A 22,828-nucleotide genomic window follows, 5' to 3' on the forward strand; every position below is an offset into this window, starting at 1 on the left:
GGACATGTTGTGGTCTATGTATTCACACATGTATTACGGTTTCCAGATAACACAATTATAGCATGAACAATAGACAATTATCATGAACAAGGAAATGTAATAATAACCATTTTATTATTGCCTCTAGGGCATATTTCCAACAGTACAGGGTAAGGCCGGCGGCGAAGCAAAGACCACCGCAATGGGGGGACGACGGCGACCGGCAACGCCGGCAAGCTAGGACTAGAGAGACGCAGATCCGAGCTGCCGTGGCCGTCGAAACATAGGTGAACCAGGCTAGCCGGATGGGATGCAGCTACTGGCGCCGAGGCTGAAGTCGCCCGGAGGAAACGCTGACAAGCCTTGAACACCGGATAACGCGGGGTCGAGGCTGCCAGAGCCGGAGCAGCGCAGCAAAGAACCAATCGCGAGGCGCCCCTCGTCTGCCACTACCACTTGAACCTCGCCACCGCCGCACGAAAGCCGTTACCTTGAATCATGGGGGAGGAAGAGCCGCCGGAGGAGGGGACGCCTGCGCGAGCAGGCTGTGTGCACCCTCGCAACCGGCCACATGCCCGCACCCAACCGAAGCGCCAGCAACAAGCAAGGCTGCACCGCTGTGGGGAGGGAAGGGCCGTGGGGATGGGTGCCCATGGCCGCTGCCAAGGAACGCCACACTCCCCCCTCCCCGCCAGACCGGCAGGATTGGGGTCAGCCGCTGCGGTGGTGGTGGGGGCGCCCGGTGACGGCCGGGGAATCCAGGATCCACGCGCGGGAAGGGATGGAGGTGGTGGAGGCGAACCGGTTCCGCGCGGCCAGGGCACGCCGGAGCCCTGCCGGACCAGCGGGAGCCAGCCGCCGCGAGATGCGAGGTGGGTGGTGTTGGAGATCGTAGCAGAATTTTAAAATTTCCTACGCATCACCAAGATCCATCTATGGAGTATACTAGCAACGAGGGGAAAGGAGTGCATCTACATACCCTTGTAGATCGCGAGCGGAAGCGTTCCAATGAACGGGGTTGATGGAGTCGTACTCGCCGTGATCCAAATCACCGATGACCGAGTGCCGAACGGACGGCACCTCCGCATTCAACACACGTATGGAGCAGCGACGTCTCCTCCTTCTTGATCCAGCAAGGGGGAAGGAGAGGTTGATGGAGATCCAGCAGCACGACGGCGTGGTGGTGGATGTAGCAGGATCCCGGCAGAGCTTCGCCAAGCACTAGCGGGAGGAAGAGGTGTTGCAGGGGGAGAGGGAGGCGCCAGGGGCTGTGGTACTGCTGCCCTCCCCCCCCCACTATTTATAGGACCCCTGGGGGGGGGCCCTGGGAGATGGGATGTCCAAGGGGGGCGGCGGCCAAGGGGGAAGGGGGGGTGGATTCCCCCCCAAGTCAAGTGGGGCGCCCCCCACCCCCAGGGTTTCCAACCCTAGGCGCAGGGGGAGGCCCAAGGGGGGCGCCCCAGCCCACTAAGGGCTGGTTCCCTTCCCCTTTCAGCCCATGGGGCCCTCCGGGATAGGTGGCCCCACCCGGTGGACCCCCGGGACCCTTCCGGTGGTCCCGGTACAATATCGATAACCCCCGAAACTTTCCCGGTGGCCGAAACTGGACTTCCTATATATAATTCTTCACCTCTGGACCATTCCGGAACTCCTCGTGACATCCGGGATCTCATCCGGGACTCCGAACAACTTTCGGGTTTCCGCATACTCATATCTCTGCAACCCTAGCGTCACCGAACCTTAAGTGTGTAGACCCTACGGGTTCGGGAGACATGCAGACATGACCGAGACGCCTCTCCGGTCAATAACCAACAGCGGGATCTGGATACCCATATTGGCTCCCACATGTTCCACGATGATCTCATCGGATGAACCACGATGTCGAGGATTCAATCAATCCCGTATACAATTCCCTTTGTCAATCGGTATGTTACTTGCCCGAGATTCGATCGTCGGTATCCCAATACCTTGTTCAATCTCGTTACCGGCAAGTCTCTTTACTCGTACCGTAATGCATGATCCCGTGGCTAACTCCTTAGTCACATTGAGCTCATTATGATGATGCACTACCGAGTGGGCCCAGAGATACCTCTCCGTCACGCGGAGTGACAAATCCCAGTCTCCATCCGTGCCAGCCCAACAGACACTTTCATAGATACCCGTAGTGTACCTTTATAGTCACCCAGTTACGTTGTGACGTTTGGCACACCCAAAGCACTCCTACGGTATCTGGGAGTTGCACGATCTCATGGTCTAAGGAAAAGATACTTGACATTGGAAAAGCTCTAGCAAACGAACTACACGATCTTTGAGCTATGCTTAGGATTGGGTCTTGTCCATCACATCATTCTCCTAATGATGTGATCCCGTTATCAATGACATCCAATGTCCATAGTCAGGAAACCATGACTATCTGTTGATCAACGAGCTAGTCAAATAAAGGCTTACTAGGGACACGTTGTGGTCTATGTGTTCACACATGTATTACGATTTCCGGATAACACAATTATAGCATGAACAATAGACAATTACCATTAACAAAAAAATATAATAATAACCATTTATTATTGCCTCTAGGGCATATTTCCAACAGTCTCCCACTTGCACTAGAGTCAATAATCTAGTTACATTGTGATGAATCGAACACCCATTGCGTCCTGGTGTTGATCATGTTTTGCTCTAGGGAGAGGTTTAGTCAACGGATCTGCTACATTCAGGTCCGTATGCACTTTACAAAGATCTATGTCTCCATTTTGAACACTTTCATGAATGGAGTTGAAGCGACGCTTGATATGCCTGGTCTTCCTGTGAAATCTGGGCTCCTTCTCAAGGGCAATAGCTCCAGTGTTGTCACAGAAGAGAGTCATCGGGCCCGACGCATTGGGAATCACCCCTAGGTTGGTTATGAACTCCTTCATCCAGACTGCTTCCTGTGCTGCCTCCGAGGCTGCCATGTACTCCGCTTCACATGTAGATCCCGCCACGACGCTTTGCTTGCAACTGCACCAGCTTACTGCTCCTCCATTCAAAATATACACGTATCCGGTTTGTGACTTCGAGTCATCCAGATCTGTGTCGAAGCTAGCGTCGACGTAACCCTTTACGACGAGCTCTTCGTCACCTCCATAAACGAGAAACATATCCTTAGTCCTTTTCAGGTACTTCAGGACCGTCCAGTGTTCCATGCCGGGATTACTTTGGTACCTTCCTACCAAACTTACGGCAAGGTTTACATCAGGTCTGGTACACAGCATGGCATACATAATAGACCCTATGGCCGAGGCATAGGGGATGACACTCATCTTTTCTCTATCTTCTGCCGCAGTCGGGCATTGAGCCGTGCTCAATTGCACACCTTGAAATACAGGCAAGAACCCCTTCTTGGACTGATCCATATTGAACTTCTTCAATATCTTGTCAAGGTACGTACTCTGTGAAAGACCAATGAGGCGTCTTGATCTATCTCTATAGATCTTGATGCCTAATATATAAGCAGCTTCTCCAAGGTCCTTCATTGAAAAACACTTATTCAAATAGGCCTTTATACTTTCCAAGAATTCTATATCATTTCCCATCAATAGTATGTCATCCACATACAATATGAGAAATGCTACAGAGCTCCCACTCACTTTCTTGTAAACACAGGCTTCTCCATAAGTCTGTGTAAACCCAAACGCTTTGATCATCTCATCAAAGTGAATGTTCCAACTCCGAGATGCTTGCACCAGCCCATAGATGGAGCGCTGGAGCTTGCATACTTCGTCAGCATTCTTAGGATCGACAAAACCTTCCGGCTGCATCATATACAATTCTTCCTTAAGGAAGCCATTAAGGAATGCCGTTTTGACGTCCATCTGCCATATCTCATAATCATAGTATGCGGCAATTGCTAACATGATTTGGACGGACTTCAGCTTCGCTACAGGTGAGAAAGTCTCATCGTAGTCAACCCCTTGAACTTGTCGATAACCCTTAGTGACAAGTCGAGCCTTATAGATGGTCACATTACCATCCGCGTCCGTCTTCTTCTTAAAGATCCATTTATTTTCTATGGCTCGCCGATCATCAGGCAAGTCAGTCAAAGTCCATACTTCGTTTTCATACATGGATCCTATCTCGGATTTCATGGCTTCTAGCCATTTGTCGAAATCCGGGCCCGCCATCGCTTCTTCATAGTTCGAAGGTTCACCGTTGTCTAACAACATGATTTCCAGGACAGGGTTGCCGTACCACTCTGGTGCGGAACGTGTCCTTGTGGACCTACGAAGTTCAGCAGTAACTTGATCCGAAGCTTCATGATCATCATCATTAACTTCCTCCCCAGTCGGTGTAGGCACCACAGGAACAACTTCCCGCGCTGCGCTTCTTTCCGGTTCGGAAGGGGTGACTATCACCTCATCAAGTTCCACTTTCCTCCCACTCAATTCTTTCGAGAGAAACTTTCTCCAGAAAGGACCCGTTCTTGGCAACAAAGATCTTGCCTTCGGATCTAAGGTAGAAGGTATACCCAATGGTTTCCTTAGGGTATCCTATGAAGACACATTTTTCCTATTTGGGTTCGAGCTTTTCAGGTTGAAGTTTCTTGACATAAGCATCGCATCCCCAAACTTTTAGAAACGACAGCTTAGGTTTCTTCCCAAACCATAATTCATACGGTGTCGTCTCAACGGATTTCGACGGAGCCCTATTTAAAGTGAATGCGGCATGTCTCTAAAGCATAGCCCCAAAATGAGAGCGGTAAATCGGTAAGAGACATCATAGATCGCACCATATCCAATAGAGTGCGATTACGATGTTCGGACACACTGTTTCGCTGAGGTGTTCCAGGCGGCGTGAGTTGTGAAACGATTCCACATTTCCTTAAGTGCGCACCAAATTCTTGACTTAAATATTCTCCACCACGATCTGATCGTAAGAATTTTATTTTCCTGTCACGTTGATTCTCAACCTCACTCTGAAATTCCTTGAACTTTTCAAATGTTTCAGACTTCTGTTTCATTAGGTAGACATACCCATATCTAGTTAAGTCATAAGTGAGAGTGAGAACATAACGATATCCTCCGCGAGCCTCAACACTCATTGGACCGCACACATCGGTATGTATGATTTCCAATAAGTTGGTTGCTCGCTCCATTGTTCCGGAGAACGGAATCTTGGTCATCTTACCCATGAGGCATGGTTCGCACGTGTCAAATGATTCGTAATCAAGAGACTCCAAAAGTCCATCTGCATGGAGCTTCTTCATGTGCTTGACACCAATGTGACCAAGGCGGCAGTGCCACAAGTATGTGGGACTATCGTTATCAACTTTACATCTTTTGGTATTCACACTATGAATATGTGTAACATCACGTTCGAGATTCATCAAGAATAAACCATTGACCAGCGGGGCATGACCATAAAACATATCTCTCATATAAATAGAACAACCATTATTCTCGGATTTAAGTGAGTAGCCATCTCGAATTAAACGAGATCCAGATACAATGTTCATGCTCAAAGCTGGCACTAAATAACAATTATTGAGGTTTAAAACTAATCCCGTAGGTAGATGCAGAGGTAGCGTGCCGACGGCGATCACATCGACCTTGGAACCATTCCCGACGCGCATCGTCACCTCGTCCTTTGCCAGTCTCCGCTTATTCCGCAGTTCCTGTTTTGAGTTACAAATATGAGCAACCGCACCGGTATTGTCGTGGAATTGTCACGACAGATGTCCTCGAGCTAGGACTTAGTTGTGGAGCCATCGCGACTGGGAAGCTTGAAGGGGTTAATGCGGGACAAGGAACACGAGGGTTTATACTGGTTCGGCCCCTTACGGTGAAGGTAAAAGCCTACGTCCAGTTTGATGTGGTATTGATTAGGGTTTCGATAACCAGGGAGCTAAACTGCTATGCCCGGCTCTCGATGAGATTGTTCTCGCCCTTAAACTGCTGCCGGGTCGTCCCTTTATATAGGGAGGCTGACGCCCTGCAGCTTTCAGAGTCCCGGCCGGCTCATAAGAGTGTCCGGCTCGGACTCTCAACTATTCTTGCCTTACACTACAAGTTCTACCATAATAACGATTGTAACTACGGGCCTTAAGCCATATCCGGGTCTTAAGCCCATCTTTGGCCCACCGTCTTTAAGCTTGGTGCCGGGCTTCTGGCAATGACCATATGAGTAACCCGGCCCCTCCTGGCGGGTGATTCTAAGGTCTATATCCTCAACATTAGGCCCCAGATTGATTTGAGCCGGCTCATGTCAATCTTCAACTCTTTCGACAGAAAAAATCTCCGGCTTATCATTCGTGTGAAGGCCATAACCCGACGTGACGTCATCCTCTGGACTCCGGACAATCCGCTGTGACGCCATCTTCCATTAAGCCCGTTTTTTACTCCACCAGATCTGCAACGGATCTTTGCTTTTACTGTCATCCCAAAAATCGAGGCGTTGTGGGGGGAGATAACCACGCCACGGTCTCCTTGATTCTCGCGCCCGCTTTACGAGCTCGCCTTATAAATAGGCCGGCCCGACGGGCTTCTCTGCCACCCTTCTTCCTCGTCGCGCCACTGCCTCTCTGCCTGAGCTCGCACTCCGCCGCCGTCACCTCGCCTCCGGTCTTCTTCAACCTTGGCCGCTGCATCACCCTGACTTGGACCAGACAAACGGCGGCGACCCCCGCACCTTTTCAGCTCCGGTAAGTCCTGCTTGACCTGTAGAGTAGATCTGCCGTAGGATTTGCCCACGTTCTTCGTGTTCGTCGCCATTGTCCGCAAGCTTCGGTAGTTCTCATAGTTACTGCCCTTGTTTGACCTTAGATCTGCATAGAATTAGTGCGGCGGCTGTTTGGCACTTATTTCAAATGCCAGTAGGTCTCTTTCCACTGCATAAGAACTTTGTTCGGGCCCAAGAACTCCCTCGCTTCTGTTTCTAGGTCTAGAAATGTTTCTTTTTGCCCGACCATTTCGATCCAAAAAAGTTACTGCAATGTGTGAAACCTGTTTTACCACACTTAGTAAAAAATTGCAATCATTGAATCTTGGCGGTTTACAGTTCCGGTTTAAAGAAACTACGCGCCATAGACCCTTCCGGCTTAAAGAAAACCATGCTTCGTAGAATCCTCCGGCTTAGCTGTGATAAGGCCGTAGATAATCAATTTATTATGAATGCCCCTGTGGTTTAAATAACCCACTGTACCTGAGTATATACCATTAGTCCCCTTCATAAGCCGCGACCTTAGTTTTGAACTGTAGATCTCTTCCAGCTTATAATTAACCCGGACGTTTTTCCTTTTTGTCATAGACTGCCGACTTTCACCATGCCTCCCAAAGCTCCCATTACTTGCAACTGGATGAGGTCCAATGTGACCAACGAGACCCTAGCTGATTTTGTTAAGTCAGGATATCTGCCCAAGAAAGACATCATGTCCTACCGTGCCCCTGACCCATCAGAACAGAGGCCACAGCCAAAGGATGGGGAGGTAGTGATTTTTGCGGATCACATGAGCCGGGGCTTCGCACCGCCCGGCTCAAAGTTTTTTAGGGACGTGCTCAACTTCTTCGACTTGCAGCCTCAAGATATAGGACCCAACTCAGTGTCCAACATCTGCAATTTTCAAGTCTTCTGCGAGGTTTACCTTGGAGAAGAACCTAGTTTGCTGCTCTTCAGAGAGCTTTTTTATTTAAACCGTCAGAATGAGTGCGCCAATGGGCCAAGTATGGAATTAGGTGGTATCTCCATCCAGCGGCGTAGGGACTGCCTTTTCCCTTACGCAGAGCCGCCGAGCCACCCAAAGGACTGGAACATGACTTGGTTCTACTGCCAAGATACGTCCCCGGCTGATGAAAGCCCGCTGCCCGGCTTTCGCCCAACACGTCTGGAGCCGACTCACCCACTGTCGGACAAGCTGACTCAAGTGGAGCGCCAGCCTCTGCTCCCCACTATCAACAAGATCAAGGCTCTCCTGGGCAATGGTCTGAACGGACTCGACCTGGTCCGGGTCTGGATCTCATGGCGAGTGATCCCATTGAGCCGTCGCCCCGTCTTAATGTGTGAGTACACAGGACGAAAGGATGACCCTCAGAGACACAGCCGGAATGATCTTCCAGAAGACGTTGCAGAGGAGATGACCAAGGCTCTGTTAAACGAGAGCCTGGCAGACTGCGGAAGGACCGGGTTAGCTCCCTTCTGCAAGACCAACCCAGCCCCAGCGGTAAGCCGCCGACTTTAACTTTTTATCTACTTCTGCATGTAACCTTCATCTGAACCGTTTGAAGAATTCATCATTGTATTTTTCAGGCTGATGATAAGTTCTCGCGGGTCAAATATGACCATGAGGCGGCCAAGAAGGCTAGGAAGGCGAAGAAAGCCGCCAAGAAAACTGCCCCTCGCAAGAAAGGGAGCAGGCCTACTGCCTCCGAGCTGATGCAATTAAGCGACAGCTCCGAGTCAGAGGTAACCCCTGAGTCTTTTAAGTCCTTGCTATATTCACTATTTGTTTGCTGTCCGCCTTATCAATACTTGCTCATTGACAGGATGACACCGGCGCCAGTAACCCGGTGGTTGAAGAGGTAATGTCACTTTCCTCCGACTCGGAGCCCTTGCCACAGCTGAAAGTCCGAAGGGTAACCCGGAAAGTAAGCTTTTCACATCCTTTAGCTTATCAAGACCCTCAATTTATTTTGAAGCGATAGGTTCATGAAAGCCGGCGTCATACCCGGACCAACAAGGACACCGACCTCTCCGCCGGGTTACCCGACGCAACAAGGAAGCGCCAAACTGAGGTTATTTCCCACTTGTACCCTTTTCATCCGTTGGCGGGTGTTTTCCGTCAGCCACTCAATTCCTCTAACTCCAATTATCAGGAGACCTCCCCCTCTTCGGGCGACTCTATGCAGTCGAGTCTTCCGACTTTCAAGACCGCGCCCGGGTAATGACAACCATCTCATATTATATTTGTCTGTACTTACTCTTTTTGTGCTTAACGTTTCTGTCCTTTCAGCACCCAGGCAAAGCTCACCAAAAGAGCGAAGAAGACCAAGTCAGCCAGAGTGCCGGATTTGCCTGAACCGGAGGTGACGGCTCAAGAACCGTCAGCTGCCTCCGCCCCCGAAGCCACCACTCGAATGGACACGGCACCTGAGGCCACTGCCCCGACTACCAAGGCAACGACCGAAGCTTCTATTAACCCGGAGGCCTCCGGCTCGGCTCCACCAGCAGACGACCCGGACGTGGTAATCACCCGGACGGAGTTCGTTGAGCCGGGGAGACCTACCGTGCTGGCCAAGTGCTCCGCTAAGGGGGAGTTGCTGCCGCCCCACCGGGTGAACCTGGACCTCTCCGACTACACCAACTTGAGCATTGGAGAGCTCGTCTCTGGCTACATCAGCCAAGTGCACAAGAGCCGAGACACAGAGGTCGCCATGGTGAACCAGATCCAGAAAAAATCTGAGGTATCATTCTGCTGTCCTCTTACTTACTGCATAGTTACCTTTGCCATGATAGCCCCCAAGTCGACGACTTATGAGTGAATATGTTGTAGACTTAGGTTCCGGCTTACTCAATTGAGCCGGCAGTATGTAGATAGATACGTTCAATATGCATTAGCCCCCAAGTGCCAAGTGTCTTTGCTTGGAAAACGCTTGGGACTTATATAATGACTGTTAATAACCCGGAAATGTATGCAGGCTGTTGGCAAGAAGCTAGAAGCGGACGTTGCGGACCTCAAGAGCCGGCTGAAGACGCAGGAGATGGAGACCCGGAAGGCAAACGCCAAGTTTGTATCCAGCATCGCCACTCAAGAGAAGCTGAAGACAGAATTTGATGCTGAGCGGAAAGCCTGGGCTGAAGAGAAGGCCGCACTGGTGACCCGGGCGGAACAGGCGGAGAAGGCTCTCTCTGAGAAGACCGCCGAGCTCTCCGGCCTAAAGCGCCAGGTTTCCCAAATGGTGGCCGCCATCTTCGGTAAGTCGCCTCACCGACTTTCATCAAGTTTAGAATGTTTATATCTCATGATTCATCCTTGTCGCCGGCTTATCTGATTCTGTTAAATAGGTCCCAGAAGTGCCAACCTCAACCAGAGCGTGGTCACCAAGCTAAAGGCCGTGTATACCCTGGTGGAGCAGCTCTACACCGGGTCACAGCGTGCCTTAGCTGTGGTGGCCCTATCCAACGAGGTGCCGACTCACCTGGCAGAAGTCCTGCGCCGGCTCGCCGTTCTGCCTCAGCGGATCCAAGAGCTGCGACGGGCCTCTGCGAGGGCCGGAGCGATCGCCGCGCTGAGCCGGGCCAAGGCATTCCTGCCGGAGTTAGACCCGGCGGACATCGCCCTTGGCTATCCAAGCCTGAAGGAAGACGGCTCAGCTTTCGATCAGAAGGACTTCGCGGCTTGCGTGAAGGCGGTACGCCCGGTGGCCACCCTTATCGGGAACGACACAGATTTGACCAAGTACCAGCCGGGTTATGACGCGGAGAATCAGAGGATTCCAACCCCTCGCTATGAAGCCCTCAACTTGATCCCGCCGGCTCGTCAGCACACTTTCGCCCCAGAGATTGACCCGGCCGGGTTAATTGACGAGGAAGCCCAATTCGAAGCTCTCAGCGGCATCGACTGGAAGTCATCAACCTTCCAGGTCTTGGGATCAGCCGGAGGAGAGGATAGGAACGAGCCGGAGACTTCAACTCAGCGGGCATCGTAACTCGGCTGGCGGTTTATCAAACAATGCTCCACCCTTTTTAGACTTGATGAGTTTTGTAATAGAGTAGGTGCAACAGTTTATCTCTGCCGTGCCATCGTGCACGTATTGAATGCCAAGGTCTTTTGAAGTTGTCTCTTTGATGTTTCTCCGGGTCATAATCATCCCTTTGTTTTTCTCAACCTCAAAGAGGTGCCTTTAGGTAACCTGCATAGAAAGGCAAATCACAAGTCTCGAGGCGGCTTACCGCCCTGAGAATCAGGTGTTTTGGATAGATAACCCGGAATATGAATCAAAAAAGACTGGTCCTCAATTATATCCTTAACACAGCCGTAATAACACACTTAGCAGCCTGTAAGCATACTTCCGGTTTAGATAACCCGGGTAACAAGGTTGGTATCTTAACTCTGATTTACTTGTCTTAATAACACCCATGGTGTTCAACTAACACTGTAAACCAAAGTTAAGCCGGCAAAGTGAGACCCGGCCGTACACATCTTGACATGATCAGAGTAAACTTGTGATAAAGCAGAAGAACTTAGGGGCTTCCGGTTCGAATACGACCAGAGACCCGGCCCAAAGGGGTTAAGCTAAGATTCGGATACGATCATATAGCCCCCAGTGGGTGTGGCAATGCCAATCAAGAGGGTACTGACAGCTATGTTCTCTTTGGTTCGAATACGACCCATGTTTGAACAGGAAGCCCCCAAGTGATTTTAAGAATTGTTTAACGACGCTGATTCGAATACGATCCACGTCGGTTCTCAGAGGGGTTAAACTATGATTCAAATATGACCAAAGGTAACCTCCCAATGAGTCGGCGCTTTGCCAAACAAATGGGTATCGACAGCTATGTTCTCTTTGGTTCGAATACGACCCATGTTTGAACAAGAAGCCCCCAAGTGACTTTACTGCTTACGGCTAGATTCGAATACGATCATAAACCGGAGCCTCCTTTAAGTCACCATGTAATCTTGCAATAAGAACAACACGTGCATATTTGGAGGAGAAAAAAGGACAGAGGTCCTGCGTTATTGCTTATCATAATATATACATGGCTGAGAGAAATATGTACACCACGAGAGCCGGTGGCTCAAGTGTAGTAAGGCCGAAGCTGAGCTATGTTCCACGGCCGACGGGTCTCCTCCTCTGACTTACGTGAATATTTGTGCTCCCGAATGTCAATGAGGTAATATGACCCGTTGTGCAAGTTCTTGCTGACCACAAAGGGCCCTTCCCAAGGCGGGGATAACTTGGGTGCATCTGTTTGATCCTGGATGAGCCGGAGCACGAGATCGCCTTCCTGGAAGACCCGGGATTTAACCCGGCGGCTATGGTAACGGCGCAGGTCTTGCTGGTAAATCGCTGATCGAGCTGCTGCCACATCACGCTGTTCGTCCAATAGGTCAAGAGCATCTTGTCGCGCCAGTTCATTATCCGCCTCAACATAAGCCGCCACTCGAGGTGAGTCATGACGGATGTCACTGGGGAGGATTGCTTCTGCTCCATAAACCATGAAGAAAGGTGTGAAGCCTATAGACCTGTTAGGAGTAGTGTTGATGCTCCATAACACGGAGGGCAACTCCTCCACCCAACAACCCGGCGTCCGTTGCAAAGGGACCAAAAGCCGGGGCTTGATACCTTTCAGAATCTCCTGATTAGCTCTCTCAGCTTGACCGTTGGATTGAGGATGAGCCACTGAGGAAACATCAAGTCAAATATGCTCGCTTTGACAAAACTCTTCCATGGCGCCTTTGGAGAGATTGGTGCCATTGTCAGTTATAATGCTGTGCGGAAAGCCAAAGCGGAAAATCACCTTTTTCATAAATTGAACCGCCGTGGCTGCATCGCACTTGCTAACTGGCTCAGCTTCCACCCACTTTGTGAATTTATCAACTGCCACCAAGAGGTGGGTCTTCTTATCCTTGGACCTTTTAAAAGGCCCAACCATATCAAGCCCCCAGACCGCAAAGGGCCAAGTGATTGGGATCATCCTCAGCTCCTGAGCCGGCACATGAGCCCGTCGTGAGAACCTCTGGCAACCATCACATTTACTGACCAAGTCCTCTGCATCAGCATGAGCCGTCAACCAATAAAAACCATGACGAAAAGCCTTGGCCACAAGGGACTTTGAGCCGGCGTGATGGCCACAATCCCCTTCATGGATCTCATGCAAGATCTCTTGACCTTCCTCAGGGGAGACACAACGCTGAAATGCTCCTGTAACACTGCGATGATGCAACTCGCCATCGATAACAATCATTGACTTAGCCCGCCGGGTTATTTGCCTGGCCAAAGTTTCATCCTCAGGCAACTCGCCCCGGGTCATGTAAGCCAGATATGGCATTGTCCAGTCTGGTATAATATGGAGAGCCGCCACCAGTCATGCCTCCGGGTCAGGGACAGCCAAGTCTTCCTCCGTAGGCAACGTAACCGAAGGGCTATACAGGACGTCCAGGAAAGTGTTAGGCGGCACCGGCTTTCGCTGAGAGCCTAGCTGGCTTAGAGCATCAGCCGCCTCGTTCTTCCTGCGATCAATGTGCTCTACTTGGTAGCCCTGAAAGTGCCCAGCAATCGCATCAACTTCGCAGCGATAAGCAGCCATGAGAGGGTCCTTAGAATCCCATTTGCCTAATACTTGTTGAGCCACCAAGTCTGAGTCACCGAAGCACCTTACCCGGCTCAAGCTCATCTCCTTAGCCATCCGAAGACCGTGGAGCAAGGCCTCGTACTCAGCCGCATTGTTAGTGCAAGGAAACATCAACTGTAGCACATAATGGAACTTGTCACCTTTAGGGGAAGCCAATACAACGCCAGCCCCCGAGCCCTCCAACTGTCTGGACCCATCGAAGTGAATAGTCCAATACGTGTTATCCGGCTTTTGCTCGGGCACTTGTGACTCTGTCCAATCATTGATGAAATCCACCAAGGTCTGAGACTTAACAGCAGTGCGTGGCACATATTTGAGACCATGAGGTCCAAGTTCTATAGCCCACTTAGCAATTCTCCCTGTGGCCTCTCTGTTTTGAATGATATCACCAAGAGGGGCAGAACTGACCACAGTGATGGGGTGACCCTGAAAATAATGCTTAAGTTTCCGGCTCGCCATGAACACACCATACACAAGCTTCTGCCAATGCGGGTACCGCTGCTTGGACTCAATAAGCACTTCGCTGACATAATAAACCGGCCGTTGAACCGGATGTTCCTTACCCTCCTCCTTGCGCTCCACCACAATAGCCACACTGACGGCTCGTGCGTTTGCCGCCACATACAGTAATAAGGGCTCCTTATCAACCGGAACAGCAAGGACTGGGGGCTCTGCCAGCTTCTTCTTCAAATCCTCAAAAGCGGTATTAGCTGCATCATTCCAGACAAAGTTATCAGTTTTCTTCATCAACTGATATAATGGCATGGCCTTCTCACCCAAACGGCTTATAAACCGGCTTAAAGCAGCGATGCGACCCGCCAAACGCTGAATGTCATTTATACACGCCGGCATAGCCAGGGAGGTGATGGCCTTGATCTTCTCCGGGTTAGCTTCAATGCCTCTGTCAGAAACCAAAAAGCCCAAGAGTTTGCCTGCAGCAACACCAAAGACACACTTGGCTGGGTTAAGCATCATCTTGTAGACCCGGAGATTATCAAAGGTTTCCCTTAAATCATCTATCAGGTTTTCCTCTTTTATGGACTTAACCACAATACCGTCCACATAAGCGTGAACATTGCGCCCAATCTGTTTATGAAGACAGTTCTGTACACAACGCTGGTAAGTCGGCTGTGCACACTTGAGTCCAAAAGGCATAGACACATAGCAGAAGGCTCCAAAGGGAGTGATGAACGCCGTGTTCTCCTGGTCCTTAACTGCCATCTTAATCTGATGATATCCGGAATAAGCATCCAAGAAACTTAAGCGTGCACAACCTGCCGTAGCATCAATGATTTGATCAATACGGGGGAGGGCAAAAGGATCAGCCGGACACGCCTTGTTTAAGTCCGTGTAGTCCACACACATCCGCCAAGTGCCGTTCTTCTTGAGTACGAGCACCGGGTTAGCTAACCACTCTGGGTGAAAGACTTCAACGATAAACCCGGCCGCCAAGAGCCGGGCCACCTCTTCACCAATAGCTTTCCGCCTCTCTTCATTGAACTGCCGAAGAAACTGCCTGACCGGCTTAAATTTCGGATCAACATTGAGAGTATGCTCAGCGAGTTCTCTAGGTACACCTGGCATGTAAGAAGGTTTCCATGCGAAGATGTCCCTATTCTCACGGATGAACTCGATGAGCGCGCTTTCCTATTTTGGATCCAGATTTGCACTGATGCTAAACTGCTGAGATGAGTCACCTGGAACAAAATCAACAAGTTTAGTTTCATCAGCCGATTTAAATTTCATTGCCGGCTCTTGTTCTGTAGTTGGCTTTTTCAGAGACGTCATATCTGTTGGGTCAACATTGTCTTTGTAAAACTTCAACTCCTCTGTAGCACACATAGATTCTGCATAAGCCGCATCGCCTTCCTCACACTCCAGAGCCACTTTCCGACTGCCGTGAACCGTAATGGTCCCATTGTGACCCGGCATCTTGAGCTGCAAGTACACATAACACGGCCGTGCCATGAACTTGGCGTAAGCCGGCCGTCCAAATATAGCATGGTATGGACTTCTTATCTTGACCACCTCAAAGGTCAATTTCTCCACCCTGTAGTTGTTCTCATCACCAAAGGCCACTTCCAATTCGATCTTGCCGACTGGATAAGCCGATTTACCAGGTACCACACCATGGAAGATAGTGTTTGACTGGCTAAGGTTCTTATCAACCAACCCCATACGGCGAAAAGTCTCATAATAGAGGATGTTCATGCTGCTGCCTCCATCCATGAGCACCTTTGTGAACTTATATCCTCCTACTTGAGGAGCCACCACTAAAGCCAAGTGGCCCGGGTTATCCACCCGGGGAGGGTGATCCTCCCTACTCCACACTATAGGCTGCTCAGACCACCGCAAGTAGCGTGGGACCGCCGGCTCAACAGCATTCACTGCCCTCTTATGAAGCTTCTGATCTCGCTTACACAGACTGGTGGTAAACACATGATACTGTCCACCGCTAAGCTGCTTTGGATTGGTCTGATAACCCCCCTGCTGCTGTTGATGACCCTGGCCAGACTGCTGATTAAAGCCCCCTTGACCGTTTTGAGGACCGAAATTTGAGCCGCCGCCCGGGCCATGAAAGCCGCCGGCGCCTGAGCCGCCGCCCGGGCCATTGTAATTCTTAAAGGCCTTCATGATTGCACAATCCTTCCACAGATGAGTCCCTGGCTTCTCTCTAGAGCCATGCCTTGGACAAGGTTCATTCAACAGCTACTCCAGCGTCGGACCTGACCCGCCGCCTCGGGGAGGGGGCCTCCCTTTGCGTCGCTGGTTATTACCTTGGGAGCTGGCGTTGGCTACAAACTCTAGGCTGCCATCGGCCTTGCGCTTGCCTCCTCCTTGGTTCCCCGGGTTAAACTGAGGACCCTTGCCATTGCCGTTCTTCTTTCCCTTCCCTGTCCTTTCATCATCTGAAGGGGGATCCTTGGTACCATCAGAATCGGCGTACTTGACAAGAGCCGCCATTAGTGTACCCATATCACTACAGTCGCGCTTAAGCCGCCCGAGTTTCATCTTCAGGGGCACAAAACGACAATTCTGCTCCAGCATTAAAACCGCTGAGCCGGCATCCATCTTGTCTGACGAGTGTATGATCTCCTTAACCCGGCGAACCCAATGTGTCGTAGACTCACCCTCCTGCTGCTTACAGTTAGTCAAATCCACAATTGACATAGACTGCCTACAGGTATCTTTGAAGTTTTGGATGAACCGGGCTTTCAGCTCAGCCCAAGACCTAATGGAATTCGGTGGTAGCCCTTTCAACCAAGTGCGGGCAGTCCCATCTAACATCATGGTGAAATACTTGGCCATGGCCGCCTCACTGACCTCCAGCAGCTCCATAGCCATCTCATAACTCTCGATCCAGGCTGCAGGCTGTAAGTCTGCTGTGTAATTAGGCACCTTCCTAGGGCCTTTGAAGTCCTTGGGTAGACGCTCATTGCGGATGGCTGGTACTAAACAAGGGACGCCCCCAGTCCTGGTGGGGATACCCACGTCGACGGAAGTCATCGGATAAGCCGGGGGGGTCTGGTAAGCCGTTAATTGAGGCACTTGCTCTGCCTCTTGCCGTGCTCTGTCCTGGTCTGCTGCGTGAAAGGCTCCATTATGAACCGGGCCGTGGCCAGGGGGCGGGTCATGGCGTCGGACGTTACTTGAGCCGGTTGCTGAGACCATGTGCCGGCTGTAACTCGGGCTCTGGCCTGGCCGGGGGGTCGAGTGGATCCTGTCCCGGCTGTAGGAGTACGCCTCTTGCTGCGCCAGTGCTGTCTGAAGGAGTTCCCTGACCCGGCGGGTTTCAATAGCCGTCGGAGAGTCGCCGTCGACTGGGAGAGCCACCAGCCGGGCTGCCGCAGTGACCATGTTCTCCAGTGGGTTATTATAATGACCCGGGGGTATTGGCACGTACTGAGGCGGGGCAGGGGGCACCTGGGGAGGCCCCATCACCATTGGCTGAATAGGGGTTCCAGACCCGGTCACTATGACCCCTGGCGGGTTACTAGACCCTGCACCTGGCGTGTTGAAGAGATTGCGTGGATCGTAAACCGGAGGGAGTCGAGATCGGGTCTTTTGATGCCTCCTTCTCATGACCTCATTGAATGCGTTCTGATCCATTGTGAGTTGGAAGGACCGCGCCTGGATCAACTGAGTTTGGGCCTCGAGAGCCGCCCTCTCCGCAGCCATCCTGATCCCTTCCGCCGCAAGCTCCTCCTTAGCTTTCACTAGATCCAATTTTAACTATGCCACCTCCACATCATGCTGAGCTTGATCCGCCGGGTCAACCGTGGCGGTTAACAGGGCCGTCATCTTGTCCGTGAGATCCATCAGTACCTGAGCCGGAGAAGGCACCGGGTTTCCCGCTCCAGCAGCGGGGTTCTGAACAGGCTGTGCGCCAGCCATAAAGACTCCAACCTGACTTGGCGGCTCAAACGGGTCCGGAATACTGTCACCATCGGAACAACCCATGAGCCTGCCATCTTGAAGTTGATACAACGAGTTTGACTCATCGGTGGCCGACTCGCCGTCAGAGCCGGCGGCCGCCTCATCACCGGACCCAGACAGATCAGAGGGCCCTCCATGGATACATCCCACAAACGCGCGCCTTAAGGCAGGCCGGGCCCGGGCGGGTCGTGCACGCTGAGCCGTCTCGATGAGATCGGCGCAGAGATCCGGCTCAGGGCCCGGCTCACCAATCTTGCCAATGAAAACATGAATTCCGCCGAAGGGGACCCGGTACCCGTACTCAATTGAGCCGGCGTCGGGGCCCCAGTTTGCATCGTCGATGTAGAGCTTGCCATGACGACTCTTGGTCATCCGGCCCACAGCGTATCCCTTGAGCCCTTCGAAGCTGCCCTTCATGAACTCAAATCCACCGTGCGCTGGCCCCACGGTGGGCGCCAACTGTCGTGGAATTGTCACGGCAGATGTCCTCGAGCTAGGACTTAGTCGTGGAGCCATCGCGACTGGGAAGCTTGAAGGGGTTAATGCGGGACAAGGAACACGAGGGTTTATACTGGTTCGGCCCCTTACGGTGAAGGTAAAAGCCTACGTCCAGTTTGATGTGGTATTGATTAGGGTTTCGATAACAGGGAGCTAAACTGCTATGCCCGGCTCTCGATGAGATTGTTCTCGCCCTTAAACTGCTGCCGGGTCGTCCCTTTATATAGGGAGGCTGACGCCCTGCAGCTTTCAGAGTCCCAGCCGGCTCATAAGAGTGTCCGGCTCGGACTCTCAACTATTCTTGCCTTACACTACAAGTTCTACCATAATAACGATTGTAACTACGGGCCTTAAGCCATATCCGGGTCTTAAGCCCATGTTTGGCCCACCGTCTTTAAGCTTGGTGCCGGGCTTCTGGCAATGACCATATGAGTAACCCGGCCCCTCCTGGTGGGTGATTCTGAGGTCTATATCCTCAACAGGTATCAAATACCCAGGAGCTACTACGAGTACTGGTAAGGTACACATCAATTACATGTATATCACATATACCTTTGGTGTTGCCGGCCTTCTTGTCCGCTAAGTATTTGGGGCAGTTCCGCTTCCAGTGACCACTTCCCTTGCAATAAAAGCACTCAGTCTCAGGCTTGGGTCCATTCTTTGACTTCTTCCCGGCAACTGGCTTACCGGGCGCGGCAACTCCCTTGCCGTCCTTCTTGAAGTTCTTTTTACCCTTGCCCTTCTTGAACTTGGTGGTTTTATTCACCATCAACACTTGATGTTCCTTTCTGATCTCCACCTCCGCTGATTTCAGCATTGAATATACCTCAGGAATGGTCTTTTCCATCCCTTGCATATTGAAGTTCATCACAAAGCTCTTGTAGCTTGGTGGAAGCGACTGAAGGATTCTGTCAATGACCGCGTCATCCGGGAGATTAACTCCCAGCTGAGACAAGCGGTTGTGTAACCCAGACATTCTGAGTATGTGCTCACTAACAGAACTATTTTCCTCCATTTTACAGCTGAAGAACTTGTCGGAGACTTCATATCTCTCGACCCGGGCATGAGCTTGGAAAACCATTTTCAGCTCTTCGAACATCTCATATGCTCCATGTTTCTCAAAACGCTTTTGGAGACCCGGTTCTAAGCTGTAAAGCATGCCGCACTGAACGAGGGAGTAATCATCAGCACGCTGCTGCCAAGCGTTCATAACGTGTTGGTTCTCTGGGATTGGTGCTTCACCTAGCGGTGCTTCTAAGACATAATCTTTCTTGGCAGCTATGAGGATGATCCTCAGGTTCCGGACCCAGTCCGTATAGTTGCTGCCATCATCTTTCAGCTTGGTTTTCTCTAGGAACGCGTTGAAGTTGAGGACAACGTGGGCCATTTGATCTACAAGACATATTGTAAAGATTTTAGACTAAGTTCATGATAATTAAGTTCATCTAATCAAATTATTCAATGAACTCCCACTCAGATAGACATCCCTCTAGTCATCTAAGTGAACCATGATCCGAGTTAACTAGGCCGTGTCCGATCATCACGTGAGACGGACTAGTCAAGATCGGTGAACATCTCCATGTTGATCGTATCTTCTATACGACTCATGCTCGACCTTTCGGTCCCCCGTGTTCCGAGGCCATGTCTGTACATGCTAGGCTCGTCAAGTCAACCTAAGTGTATTGCGCGTGTTCCGAGGCCATGTCTGTACATGCTAGGCTCGTCAACACCCGTTGTATGCGAACGTTAGAATCTATCACACCCGATCATCACGTGCTGCTTCGAAACAATGAACCTTCGCAACGGTGCACAGTTAGGGGGAACACTTTCTTGAAATTATTATAAGGGATCATCTTACTTACTACCGTCGTTCTAAGCAAATAAGATGCAAAACATGATAAACATCACATGCAATGAAATAGTGACATGATATGGCCAATATCATTTTGCTCCTTTGATCTCCATCTTCGGGGCACCATGATCATCTTCGTCACCGGCATGACACCATGATCTCCATCATCATGATCTCCATCATTGTGTCTTCATGAAGTTGTCACGCCAACGATTACTTCTACTTCTATGGCTAACGCGTTTAGCAACAAAGTAAAGTAATTTACATGGCGTTATTCAATGACACGCAGGTCATACAAAATAATAAAGACAACTCCTATGGCTCCTGCCGGTTGTCATACTCATCGACATGCAAGTCGTGATTCCTATTACAAGAATATGATCAATCTCATACATCACATATATCATTCATCACATCTTCTGGCCATATCACATCACATAGCACATGCTGCAAAAACAAGTTAGACGTCCTCTAATTGTTGTTGCAAGTTTTTACGTGGCTTGTATAGGTTTCTAGCAAGAACGTTTCTTACCTACGTAAAACCACAACGTGATATGCCAATTTCTATTTACCCTTCATAAGGACCCTTTTCATCGAATCCGTTCCGACTAAAGTGGGAGAGACAGACACCCGCTAGCCACCTTATGCAACTAGTGCATGTCAGTCGGTGGAACCTGTCTCACGTAAGCGTACGTGTAAGGTCGGTCCGGGCCGCTTCATCCCACAATACCGCCGAAACAAGATAAGACTAGTAGCGGCAAGAAGAATTGGCAACATCAACGCCCACAACTGCTTTGTGTTCTACTCGTGCATAGTAACTACGCATAGGCCTGGCTCATGATGCCACTGTTTGAGATCGTAGCAGAATTTTAAAATTTCCTACGCATCACCAAGATCCATCTATGGAGTATACTAGCAACGAGGGGAAAGGAGTGCATCTACATACCCTTGTAGATCGCGAGCGGAAGCGTTCCAATGAACGGGGTTGATGGAGTCGTACTCGCCGTGATCCAAATCACCGATGACCGAGTGCCGAACGGACGGCACCTCCGCGTTCAACACACGTATGGAGCAGCGACGTCTCCTCCTTCTTGATCCAGCAAGGGGGAAGGAGAGGTTGATGGAGATCCAGCAGCACGATGGCATGGTGGTGGATGTAGCGGGATCCCGGCAGAGCTTCGCCAAGCACTAGCGGGAGGGAGAGGTGTTGCAGGGGGAGAGGGAGGCGCCAGGGGCTGTGGTACTGCTGCCCTCCCTCCCCCCACTATTTATAGGACCCCTGGGGGGGGGCGCCGGCCCTGGGATATGGGATCTCCAAGGGGGGCGGCGGCCAAGGGGGAAGGGGGTGGCTTCCCCCCCAAGTCAAGTGGGGCGCCCCCCACCCCCAGGGTTTCCAACCCTAGGCGCAGGGGGAGGCCCAAGGGGGGCGCCCTAGCCCACTAAGGGCTGGTTCCCTTCCCCTTTCAGCCCATGGGGCCCTCCGGGATAGCTGGCCCCACCCGGTGGACCCCCGGGACCCTTCCGGTGGTCCCGGTACAATACCGGTAACCCCCGAAACTTTCCCGGTGGCCGAAACTGGACTTCCTATATATAATTCTTCACCTCCGGACCATTCCGGAACTCCTCGTGACGTCCGGGATCTCATTCGGGACCCCGAACAACTTTCGGGTTTCCGCATACTCATATCTCTACAACCCTAGCGTCACCGAACCTTAAGTGTGTAGACCCTACGGGTTCGGGAGACATGCAGACATGACCGAGACGCCTCTCCGGTCAATAACCAACAGCGGGATCTGGATACCCATGTTGGCTCCCACATGTTCCACGATGATCTCATCGGATGAACCACGATGTCGAGGATTCAATCAATCCCGTATACAATTCCCTTTGTCAATCGGTATGTTACTTGCCCGAGATTCGATCGTCGGTATCCCAATACCTTGTTCAATCTCGTTACCGGCAAGTCTCTTTACTCGTACCGTAATGCATGATCCCGTGGCTAACTCCTTAGTCACATTGAGCTCATTATGATGATGCACTACCGAGTGGGCCCAGAGATACCTCTCCGTCACACGGAGTGACAAATCCCAGTCTTGATCCGTGACAACCCAACAGACACTTTCAGAGATACCCGTAGTGTACCTTTATAGTCACCCAGTTACGTTGTGACGTTTGGCACACCTAAAGCACTCCTACGGTATCCGGGAGTTGCACGATCTCATGGTCTAAGGAAGATACTTGACATTGGAAAAGCTCTAGCAAACGAACTACACGATCTTTGAGCTATGCTTAGGATTGGGTCTTGTCCATCACATCATTCTCCTAATGATGTGATCCCGTTATCAATGACATCCAATGTCCATAGTCAGTAAACCATGACTATCTGTTGATCAACGAGCTAGTCAACTAGAGGCTTACTAGGGACACGTTGTGGTCTATGTGTTCACACATGTATTACGATTTCCGGATAACACAATTATAGCATGAACAATAGACAATTACCATGAACAAAGAAATATAATAATAACCATTTATTATTGCCTCTAGGGCATATTTCCAACAGGTGGGCGGGGGAGCGTGCGAGAGGACAAATCCGCCCCGCCGCAGCCTTCCTAGCTAGGGCCCGGCGCGGCTACGCCGGCCGGCCCTCCGGCGGCGGCGATGCGGGGGAGGGCGGCGGAGGGAGGTGCTAGCGCCTGTGGCTGGGATTCCCCCGTGTGGCCACAGGAGGGCGAC

This window comes from Triticum aestivum, chromosome 6D, assembly GCF_018294505.1.
Source record: "Triticum aestivum cultivar Chinese Spring chromosome 6D, IWGSC CS RefSeq v2.1, whole genome shotgun sequence".
NCBI classification, from domain to species: domain Eukaryota; kingdom Viridiplantae; phylum Streptophyta; class Magnoliopsida; order Poales; family Poaceae; genus Triticum; species Triticum aestivum.